Source organism: Myodes glareolus, chromosome 16 (genome assembly GCF_982192425.1).
Source record: "Myodes glareolus chromosome 16, mMyoGla1.1, whole genome shotgun sequence".
Lineage (NCBI taxonomy): Eukaryota > Metazoa > Chordata > Mammalia > Rodentia > Cricetidae > Myodes > Myodes glareolus.
Genome location: NC_142041.1, coordinates 50,592,148 through 50,603,954, shown reverse-complemented (window position 1 = coordinate 50,603,954; position 11,807 = coordinate 50,592,148). Strand labels below are relative to the sequence as shown.

Below are 11,807 nucleotides of genomic sequence, written 5' to 3'. Positions count from 1 at the left end.
TGACTTTTTGCATCACTTTCTCTTTCATTTTCTCTTTCTTCTTCATATTTTTCTTCTTTGAAGACAGGGTCTCACTCACTTATCCCAGGAAGGCATTGAATTTGCTATTCAAGGTAGCTGAGGCTTACCTTGAACTCCCGATTCTTCTGTCTCTGCCTCCCAAGTGCTGGGATCGCAGGAGCACAATCGCTACATCCAGCTTTTGTGTCCTGTTCACGATGTATTTGTCTTAATTAGGGTTTCTATTGCCGTGAAGAGACGCCACGACCTAGGCAACTCTTCTAAAGGAAAGCATTTAATTGTGGTGACTCACTTATAGTTTCAGAGGTTCAGTCCATTATCATCATGTTGGTGTGCATGGCAGTGTGCAGGCAGTTGTGGTGCTGGAGAAGTAGCTGAGAGTCTTACAACATGGCAGGCAACTGGAAATGGTCTCTGACACCGGAAGTAGCTTAAGCATAGGAGGTGACATACTTCTTCCAACGAGGCCACACTATTCCAACAAAGCCACACCTCTTAATAGTGTTAATTCCCTTTGGGGGGGCATTTTCTTTCAAACCACCACAGAGTTTTTTTTATCTTTCGGTTAGAAATCATACTTCATTTTATAATGAGAAACTTCTATAGTTTAAATAGGCTTTGAGTTCTTTATCCGGGCATTAATTGGGGTCTTATCAGGATATACAAAGAGTCAGGCTTTTATTCTTACTTTTTAATAAATGAACATAATTTAACCCAAGTTTTATTTTAGAATAAATTCAGTTTTACAAAAGCCTTGGGGTGAGTAGATGAGATGTACAGACAAGTTGACTGTATGGTCATGCCTTTCTGTTAACAAGATGAAAAGCCCTTCCTGCTGGCCTCCAACTCCCCCAAATCTGTCTGCCTCTGCCTCCCAATAGTCAGGATTAAAGGTGGGTTCTACCACACCTGGCTCCAACACTCTCCTCTTAGGAAGCAGTTCACCAAGTACTAAGTGCCACGGTTAAGTGTGGAAGATGGAAATTCAGTTTGAATTCCTTGATAAAAAAATTTCACTTTTGTATCGTTTACACTGTACACCATAAGTGATCTCACTTCATGTCCTGGTTTGACTGAGGAACCTGCTATATTCTGGGGCATTTGGATACCTGGTTCCTATGATAGGTTTAGGTGGTTTGGCTTTGCTAGAGGAAGTAAGTCACCGGGACCTGACTTTGAGAGTTCAGAGACTCATGACGCCCGCTTGTTCTTTCTAGTTCATGCTTGCTCTTGGAGATGTGAGCTCTCAGTAGTTCATGCCACCATGCCTGGTGCTTTCTGCAATGATTCCTGCCTACAGTTGTGTTGGATTCTTAACCATCTACTTGCATGAATTGCTTTGGTCATGATGTTTTGCCACAAGCAATAGACAAGTAAGTAATACACTATGTGTATAAACTTAACAAGCATCCTTTCTATTTTGCTTCTTCAAAAGAAATTTGGAAATGATGAGCATTTTATCGAAAGTTTGCCATTAATGGGGCTGGAGAACGATGGCTCTTTCAGGGAACCTGTTCTGTTCTCAGCACCCACATCTGACAGTTCACAACTGCTTGTCAGTTCATTCCTGTCCTCTTCTGGCCTCCATTGGCGCTCGAGTGTTCGGGAACACGATATACATACAAATAAACGCTAGCAAAAAAATTAAAATAAATCCTTTAAACAATTTTTAGCGGAAACCCTGTGAAGACAAATACAATGCCAACTAAAGAAAAGAAATGAAATGACTAAGGAAGACCCTTAATAGCATCTTCATCAGATGTTAGGGTAAATATGAGCCTGCGGGGAACATTTGTTTCTGGGGTTAGAGTTTGTTAATTAATTAGTGGATCGTGCCTGCAGAGCAGTTAAAACATACATTCCACTGCTCTGTGCAGAAATGCCCTTTGCGTAATACCGGAGTTTAGTCACCGATCCCGAAGAAGCCCCAGCAGAACTACACCACATATGGAGAGCTGTCCTTGGAGGGACGAGGGCTGTGAAGGTTTTGCAACTACCGCCAGCCCGGGAGCAAACATTCCATTTATAGACCTTAGCCGGCTTTGCTAAGGAGCTCAAGCCACCAGAGCAGTTCAGTAGCTGCCACCCCGGCCCTGGCCCCGCCCTTTTCAGGCCCCGCCCTCCGCAAGGTCCGGCCCCGCCCCGCCCCGCCCCGCCCCGCCCCGCCCCGCGGCCTCGGTCTTCCTTCCGGGTCGCGCTGGGCCGGGCTCGACGCGGCTGCAGCGCGGGATCCTGGGAGCAGCCTCCGGCTGCCCACGCCGCCAGCTTGGGGCGAAGCCCTGCGCGCGCCCGTCCCGGACCCTGCAGGGTACGGCCCTTTCTTCCACCCTCCCTCCCTCCTCAAGGTCTCCAAGTCTTCTCGGCCGTGGGCGGGGCCGGGCGCGCGCCACTCCGGGGAGCACGGGGCGGAGGCCCCTTGGCCCACGCTTGTCCATGTCTGCGGTGCTACGCGGCTGCGCTGGCTGGGACGGGACGTGGGTGCCGCCGCCTCCTCCCTCGGCTCTCTTGGGCCTGGCGCCCGCAATGGCGAGACGAGTTGCGGACTCGGGGCCCGCGGGTCGCACAGCCCCGACCGATTCTGTCCACGCAGGCCCATGCCACGAGATGCCATCCTGCAGCCTTCTTTCCACCGTCAAGGGTGGGCCCAACCACTTGACGCTATGTTGGGCCGTGGGACTGGTTTTGCATTTCCCTCGTTGTTCCAAGTGCTCTTAGCCGCCGATCTTTGGGGACGCCTTTCTACCTGCCATCTGCTGAGGAATAGGAAATTAGATAGGTGAAGCCTGGGGTCACGTGCTTGTTGCTCTCTAGTCTGCTCTTATTGGGAGCCACTTGCACCCTCTGCGACCCGCGCACACTCCCGGGTCTAAGTTCAGAAGACAGGCACATTGCTTATCTGGCACGCCCTCGTCCTACAGGGTATTGCGCAGAGGGCAGTCCCTTCAGAGCCCCTTATCCTGGAGTAAATTCTTGGGTGGAAGCGCAGTCTTTAACTAGTGCCCCTGAGAGCCACCGTACTACTGTCTGAGTATTCATTGAATTGCATTATTTCCACACTTGAATACCAATTTTTAGAACTCCTGACCCACGTTTTGGCACTTTTGAACCCTGTTCTGCCTTTGATTTGAAAGGCAGAGAGGTGGGCGCATAAGACGGTCGGTTCTTGCGTTTACACTGTGATGCTAACTGTGTTCCTCTCTCACTGCTATATTACAGTATTGTTTGCAGCTGTTTTTCGCCCGAATCCCGCGGTTCCGTCTTTTCTTTAGCATGCCAGCCTCATTGCCCAGGCCTCTTGGTGAAGCTAGTATTTGCCATCTTCACGGATCCAGCTTTGGAGTCTTCTTTAGTCTTTCATCACTGAATTGTGTATGGAGTCTTCCCACCCCCATGGTTCAAAGTCTCACTCAGTTTGGGTGTGAGATTAAAAAATGCCATACCTTTTTGGTTATTACTAGCCAATGACTTCCGCATCATTTGTCGAATTCTGTTCGTTTTCTTTCTGACAAGTGCTTATTTCTATATGGCGGGCACTTGTTCGTGCGCACTCCTGAGACCTTCTGAACTGTTAGCGGCAACCTACTTCCTGTGGTAATGCCATGTTGCACCTGTTACTCCAGCTTTAAAATGTGTTCTAAAGTCTAGTGATTTCAACCTGGCCTGACCAATTGTGTACATCACTGAATATATTTTTTGTGCTTTTATTTTTTATTTTTGGCGAACTAAGTTGGGGACAAGTGAGATTCTGTTCTTTTGCGTTTGTTTGTTGAGCTGGAACTCGCTAAGCAGCCTTGGCTGGCTCCCTTAGAGGTCTGGTTGCCTCTGGCTCCTGGAAGGTGTGCACACCACAGCCATTTGAATTCCTTTGTGTCTTGCTCCATCCCCTTAAAATGCCTTGCCAGTATTTAAATTTCTTTAAAGTTTGCCTTCCCCTTGTCACTTGAATTAATGGCCATTATTAAATAAATCTTGTGTTGCTGACTCCTTTCGTTCATCCTGTGGAGTTGCTCCCCGCAGTTGTACACATAATGTGTTTCACAGTCTGCACTTCTGTTGACTCACATGTCTGTCTTTATCGGTGATCATATACGTGTTTTGTGCCTACTTTCAGCCCTGCAAGCTCAAGGCCCTTCTCAGATGTCCCCTTGAGTTTCACCTTTCCAATAGGGTATCCCGAATTGAATAGTTTCTTGTGTTGCTGTAGTAGATATGTAAGTAAGTAATAAATACTGCTTAATGTTTTTTATTTCTAGACACAGAAATATGTGTTTAAGTGTGTTTCATATAGTTTGTGCTGTCGCTTTCTGCAGCTTTTAGGTAGTAATAGTCACTGATGATCTTGTCTTTACATAGATATGTAAGACATCTTACCTTTTAAAGGTCTGTCTGGTTCATTATTATGGAGCAACCTACCGTTTTCAATCTCTTGATGTTTAGAATATTACAGATTTATTTTTGTTACAGTGAAACGGCAGAACCGTTTCCATGTGTGAGTAACCCTTCCTTGTTTCCTGTTTCCCTTTTCTTGGTTTCTGTTAGTCTTAGTTTGAAAAATACTAAGTGGAAAATTCCAAAGGTAAACAGTTTTAAATCGCGCACTGTTTTGAGTAGTGCGATGGAATTGTATGCATTCCTGATCTGTGAGCCTTATCTTGTCTAGTCCATGTACACACCCTGTGCCCATTATGTATTCAGTGACATTCCTGGCTATCAGATCAGCTGTGTGCAAGTAACCTTCTTTTATTTAGTGCTGCCCAATTTGACTCCAGAGTACTAATGTTAAAAATTGAAGTATGTCAAAGAAAAGCCAGTCGTTAAGTGCTTCCTTGGATGAATAGGTGACTGTGTTATGCATAGGAAGTCTGTGTGTCTAGAAAAAAACATGGTCTGCCTAGGATTCTCTGCTACCCACATGGTCCACAGTGGGATCTTAAAACATCTCCTGGAGGTTGAGGGATATTACTGCATATGTTTGTTTATTTTCTTGGTGCAAGTGATTAAAATCCTGGGTGATAGGCTATTTATAGCCTTTAAATTTGCAGAGATTCTTCCATGGTGCACCTTAAATAGATTGTTGATAAGGAGACTAGGGAGATGGGTCCGTGGTTAAGAGTGTTTGTTGCTTTGGCAGGAGTCCTGGATTTGGGTCCCAGGACCTGCAGCCCTCTTCTGACCTCTGCATTCACCAGACATGCACATAGTACACATGCATACATGCAGTCAAAATATTCGTCCACATAAAATAATAAAATATATAAATCTAAAAAATAAATTAAAAAAAAGATTGTGAAGAACTGCCATGTGGTGCTGGTGATTGAACCCAGGTCCTCTGAAAGAGTATTTGGTGCTCTTAACCTCTGAGCCATCTCTCCTGCCCCTCCTTTCTTTCTTTTTGTTAATGAAGTAAAAGATACTCTATTTTGTCATACAGAAATGGCTAGCTAATATTCAGTTAAACTATATCCCTAGACTTATTATAGTGCTAATAATTGGGGCTGCTGGGTTTTCTGATTTGTATTTTTTTTCCTCTTCAACGCCACATGCCTAGTTTATACTATTTTAGTTAAATTTGAATAAGCACGTGCCTGTGTGCGTGTGTGTATGCTTGCGCATGCTCATGCTCATTAAAAATTCAGGGGTCTTCTAAATCCTCAGTCTTTCCTGTTTACTTTTTTTGTCCATGATGACACACTGAAGGGAAAGGCTAATGCAGATAGTGCATTGAGTAGTATCTGTAAGATCCTTTGTCTTCCTTTGTCTTGTAACACCTTCGCTGTGCCAGGAACATGGTCGGCGGGAGCAGGCTTCCCACATCTGTGCACCACTTATCCTTAAGAGACGTTTTCTTGTTTTAATCCTATTTTTTTAAATCTATTTGTTTAACTAAACTAAACAAAAGTGTGGTGGTGAGATGTTTTAGAAGCATAGATTTGCTTGTTAAAGGAGCTTGGAGAATCAGGGGAATGAGAGCAGATTCTGCAGAACTAACCATTATTAGTTCTTCATTTTCATTGAATGTGAGTGCTCCACTTTCCCATGAGATACGCCTTGTAGATGGCAGGCTTCTGAGGAGCTGCTGTAGCCCGGATCCTTTGTGCCACCTCCTTGCTTTTTTTCGGGATACTTTGAAAACTGGAAGAGCATCCCCCTACTCCTTTTAAGTTTCAAATCATATGGATTTCCCTGCCCTTTTCCCCCTTGTTTCATTTGCCTGGATTTTCCAGAGGCTTTAAAACTGGGCAATGGTTGTTTTTCCTCTCCGTTGCTCCTTTTAAGACCTCCTCCTATGTAATTGTATTGGAACTTTGTGCTTGTCAATTTTTGTCACTATAACAAAATACCCGAGGCAATCAGTTTAAGAAGAGAAAGGATTTATTTTGGATCAGGATTTTAGAGGTTCTAGTAGTGGTCAGTTGTCCCTGTTCCTTTTTGTGGAGACTGCCTGTTGACCTTGTGGAAGTTGGGAAGCATAGAAGGACTCAAGGTCCCCATCTTCTGTTCAATGCTTTGTCTCCGATGACCACTTTAATTTACCTCACCTCTTGAAGAATTGATTATCTCCTATACTACTGAGAGGCCGGAAACTAAGCCTTCAACACATCAGCCTTGTGCCAAGGGTGGAGTACATTGAACCAAATCATAGCAGTCCCTAGTGTAATTTTGAAAATATTTTTGTTCTTAAGGCATTCAAAAAATTCTGTTTTAAAATATGTTTGTGTATATTTTTCAGTGTGTGGATTTATGCAGTGTTTTTGGAGGCCGTAAGAGGGTGTTGTTCCCTGGAGCTGAAGTTACAGCTGGTGGTGAGCCAATGAGGTGGGTTCAGGGAACTTCAGTCCAAAGCCAGAGTGCTATGCACTCCTGCTGTCTGAGCCCTCTCTCCACCAGCTCCCTCTCCAAACAATACAATGCTTAATTGGAGCATTGATTTAGAGAAAGAGAGGCACTGAAAGGTTTAAGATGCCATCTTCATATCTTTTTACTGTGCTCTATGTTTTTTTCTTATGTTTTAAACGTGTCGGATTGGAATGTAACTAATTGTGGTGAAGGAAATGAGAGGCCAACTCTTTATCTTTGCTACTGACTAGTGTGTCTAATTCCAGAACAGCGGTAACCTTGGTTTTCATTCTTACCCTTCTGTCTTGCCTCTTGGTTTGTCTCTTCTCTTGGGCTGTTGCTCTTAACTTATCACTTGCTTCCTTCCTTTCTTTCTCTTTTGGAGAACTTTTTCCTTGTTATTTTTTTCTAGTTCTCTGTAATCATCCTGAAGTCTTATCATAGATTTGGAGTGCAAAAGCTGTTTCGTATTTGAGAAAATAGCTTTCTTTTACTTCTCCAATCATATCTCTCGTGAATCTTTCTTTAATTTCAATCAGAGTTCCTTTGTGGCCAGGGTCAAGTCTCTTTTATGTATTCAGGGACTGCTTTTGTACTAACAGAAGTTGCTGCTTTTTTACATTCTCTTTGAACAGTAAAATTTCACTGTGTGTCCTATTCCTTCCTGGATGGCTTCAGGGAAGTTCATGCATTTGATTCTTTCCTATTGTGTTTCAGTTTTTATTATCCATTTTTCTCCTTTTTCTTCATATCAAGATATGGAAATTTTTTCATATGAACCTTGTCTTGAAGAATCACTGATTTCATTTTTCCGTTTTTTGAAGCTCTTTATTTTTCTTCTTATGTAAAGCTATCTAAAACAGGAAATGTGTATTGAGCTCGTAGTGTCATACCCTAGATCAGGCATAGTTAAAAGTAGGGTACATTCTCTGAATTTGAGGAACTCATAGTCTGTTTGGAAAGAAACATATCTTTGCGGGTGAGAAATGGGGCTAAGAGAAGGCAAAGGAAACATGAATGGTTCATACATCCTCTACCTGACATTGCATGTGAGGAAGGAGGCATGCCCAGCCTCACCTCACCAGAAGACTCGAAGACACTAGGCATGGATGCTCAGTGCAGTTGTGGGTAGGACCATGGGTCTGCAGGAAGTGGGGAAGGCAGTGGAAGAGTAGGGGATGGGTCTGCAGGAAGGAGAGGGGGGCCTGAGGAAGAGTAGGGGATGGGTCTGCAGGAAGGAGAGGGGGGCCTGAGGAAGAGTAGGGGATGGGTCTGCAGGAAGGAGAGGGGGGCCTGAGGAAAAGGAGGGGATGGGTCTGAAAGAAGAGTCAAGGGCCAGTGAAAGAGAAGGGACAGGGAAGACAGGAAGAGTGGAGGGGCCTGTGGAAGAGAGAGGACAGGAAAGATAGGAAGAGTGGGGGGTTATGGAAGAGAGAGGACGGGGAAGACAGGAAGAGTACGGGGCCCATGTAAGAGCATTTTCCCTGCTGTACAGTTGAGAAGGAGGAAGAGCACCTGGGGGACACTGAAAAGCTCTTAGAGAAGCAGAGAGGATATAAGGATGTGTGTCATTGTACATGTCTGTATATAAGGATACATGTAATTGTACATGTCTGTATATAAGGATGTGTGTCATTGTACATGTCTGTATATAAGGATGTGTGTCATTATACATGCCTGTATATAAGGATGTGTGTCATTGTACATGTCTGTATATAAGGATGTGTGTCATTGTACATGTCTGTATATAAGGATGTGTGTCATTGTACATGTCTGTATATAAGGATGTGTGTCATTGTACATGTCTGTATATAAGGATGTGTGTCATTGTACATGCCTGTATATAAGGATGTGTGTCATTATACATGCCTGTATTTAAGGATGTGTGTCATTGTACATGTCTGTATATAAGGATGTGTGTCATTGTACATGTCTGTATATAAGGATGTGTCATTGTACATGTCTGTATATAAGGATGTGTGTCATTGTACATGTCTGTATATAAGGATGTGTGTCATTGTACATGTCTGTATATAAGGATGTGTGTCACTGTACATGTCTGTATATAAAGATGTGTGTCACTGTACATGTCTGTATATAAGGATGTGTGTCATTGTACATGTCTGTATATAAGGAAGTGTGTTATTATACATGCCTGTATATAAGGATGTGTGTCACTGTACATGCCTGTATATAAGGATGTGTGTCATTGTACATGTCTGTATATAAGGATGTGTGTCATTGTACATGTCTGTATATAAGGATGTGTGTCATTGTACATGCCTGTATATAAGGGTGTGTTTCATTGTACATGTCTGTATATAAGGATGTGTGTCACTGTACATGCTTAGGGGAGGTGGGAATGACTGTTGGAACTATTTCCAATACAACTAGTTGAGTGCTGTACAAGCCACACTCAAATATAAATCCTCTCTCATGACTTTTCGTATGTTTGGATTTCTAGATTGAACCCCAGAGTCCTTTCCTTGAATAGCCTTTCTTGACAAGTTTCAGTCGGGTTTAGAGATGACAGGCACCTACCTCTTCTTGATCTGTCACCACACTGATCATACTGCTGCCTTGGTGTTGTGCTATGGATCGGGCTCCATCATTTCTGCTGTCACTTAGGGGCACATTTTTAGATGACTCTTAAAGTATTTTGTGTGGCCTGCCTGTGCTTTAATGCCTGTCTCTCTCTTTTACCAGGTCTCTTCACTTTTCTTATAAGTCGAGAATCCACTTTTGAGTTTTAAACTTGTTTTCCAGGTTCTGGCTGTGGATCATTCTGTCACCATTTTTTGTTTATTTTTGTGAAGTCCCTTTCTGTGTGCCAGAGCATAACTATCTGATCCAGCTTCTAGTCTAGGCTCCTGAGATCCTGCTTCTCTCTGCTTCGCCGACTTCCATCGCTCTTCCAGTCTCGCTGGTAAACACACGTCCTCACTGGTCTGTACCTCTTCATTTCTCTTTTCCACTGTTAGTGCTTTCTATGTGATTGTATTATTTAACTTGGGTAAGCATTTTATAATGTGAAAGATGTGATTGAAGATAAAGTTGTATTATATTAAAACCATGTTGTACAACACAGCTATTTTCCATGGAGCCTAAGAGTCTCAAGATACAGTTTAAAATGGCAGTTTCTTTGTGTTCCTTTATCGTACTTGTGTGAAGTTTGCTGTGTCCTGGGGAGTTTCTTGTAGAGGGCAAGCTCTAGAGAAACCGGGAGTGTTAAGCTAGCACGAAGACTTGTCTATTCAACACAAGGCTGGGAGTGGATGTAGTTAATAGCCTGGTGATCTGTGCTATCTGTAGGATCAGGCCATACCAGAATTCTGCAGACTATTATGTGTATCCCAGACTCTCCTTTCCTAGACCTTTATCTTTAGCTTTGATCCATAGTCAATAGAATCCATCCTTAGGGGAAATGTCACTTGTACTTTACAGCCTGGTGACCTCTACACCATATTTATGACCAAGATGCCACCAGATTCTAGGCTCTTAAGCTATAGAGCTCACCTTCATGGTAGAGGTCACATGTACTTTGCAAAGGGTTTTGATGTAGTCACGCCTTAAGCTTTATTGTGCACGCGGGATTGGGATAATTGTTACCAGGAAACATTTTCCCTCAATCTGTACTGTACTTAAATATGTTTAAAATAAACTGCCTGGTCACAGACTCTAGAAGACCAGCTAAGTCCTGTTGAGTTGGGTTTCCTTCTCGCCTCATGAGGGTTGGTTATTCTTATGCTGGCTTTTTGTAGTGACTACACAATTTTTCACCTCATAATCACTGTTGGTAAGAAACTGGATTAAGCAACAAATAAAATGAAGGCCACTCTGTTGCTAATTTTGGCTTATTAACTGCAGTGTCATGCTTTATATGCTATGAGAGTCTTTAGAATAGCTTTTGTATGAACTTGACCATTTCTCCCTAAAGGTACATTTTATAATCTCTCTTCTGTAGTATTCCAGTATTCCATTCATTTTTAGCTCTTTACTTTACAAAACAATAACTAAAGATTCCTTTTATCCAGAATTGGAGAAAACAAAATTTCCATTTTACATTTCTAAGCTGAAGAAACTTGACAGTATAACATATATTTACAATTTATAACCCAGGTTTTACATATGTTACTTCAATGCAAATTTTGCTTAATTTTTACACAACTTAAAAATAATATTGCCCAAATGACAGTCTTGTTGACTATTATATTATCCTGTAACTGCAACAGTATAAACCAGCTGAGAAAGCGTTGTAGAATTTGTGCCGTGGTGCACCAGCCAAAATTTAACTCTTACACTTTGTCTTCCTCTTCTTTGGCCAAGACTGACGTAATTGAAGACACCTTATTTTGTAGGTGTCTTCTAGGTTCCATTTAAATTGACTGCTTTCTGAGTAACAGTTTGAGAATTGAAGGAAAAGCTTAGTTTGGCGTGAGATGTGATGTCTGAAGGCTGTGCTAACTGCTTGACCAGAGTGCTGTCATCTGGCACATGGCTCTCCCTCCCTGAATGCCTCACTGACTTTCCCCCACAAGGTCTTGCTCTGCTTGTCCTAAATTTCCTTGTCCCTGAGGATTCAAATTCCCCTTCTCTGGCTTCACCAGCTTACCCCTTTGTAATCTACTTTATAATGACTGCCTTCTCACCGACATGCATCTTCAGTAGGGGTTCAGTTTTTTCCCCCGTGTGAAAACAATCTTATAAAGAGGCTTCGTATTTGTGCCTTCCATGTCCAAAAATGTCCCCAGTTTGGAACTAGTTTTGCTTTTTTCAGTATTTTTACTCTGTTGGGAGAAATCCCACACTGTGAAGGTGGTACAAATTTAGGCCCTGTGCATGGCACACACTTGATTTGAGTTGATGCTATGCTTACGGAGTTTTTGCAAGAGAGCCCGTTTTTATCCCTGGTTCCATAGACAGGATTCCTCCTGAAGTGGGCTTCATGA

The 11,807-nt window shown here is 42.9% G+C and overlaps 1 protein-coding gene across 3 annotated transcripts in view; it reads left to right on the top strand.

Annotated features, from left to right (window-relative positions):
* The first annotated feature begins 2,222 nt into the window (after positions 1-2,222).
* Fbxl4 (F-box and leucine rich repeat protein 4) overlaps positions 2,223-11,807 on the top strand; it is a 74,630-nt gene continuing 65,045 nt past the window's right edge. For 2 of the 3 annotated variants that reach the window (XM_087897218.1, XM_087897215.1), the window contains exon 1: positions 2,223-2,329. The gene's annotated coding sequence lies outside the window, so the exon portion shown is untranslated. Of the gene's footprint in view, positions 2,330-6,774; positions 6,838-11,807 lie in introns of those variants that run through there. The other variant, XM_087897216.1, reaches the window with a different exon arrangement.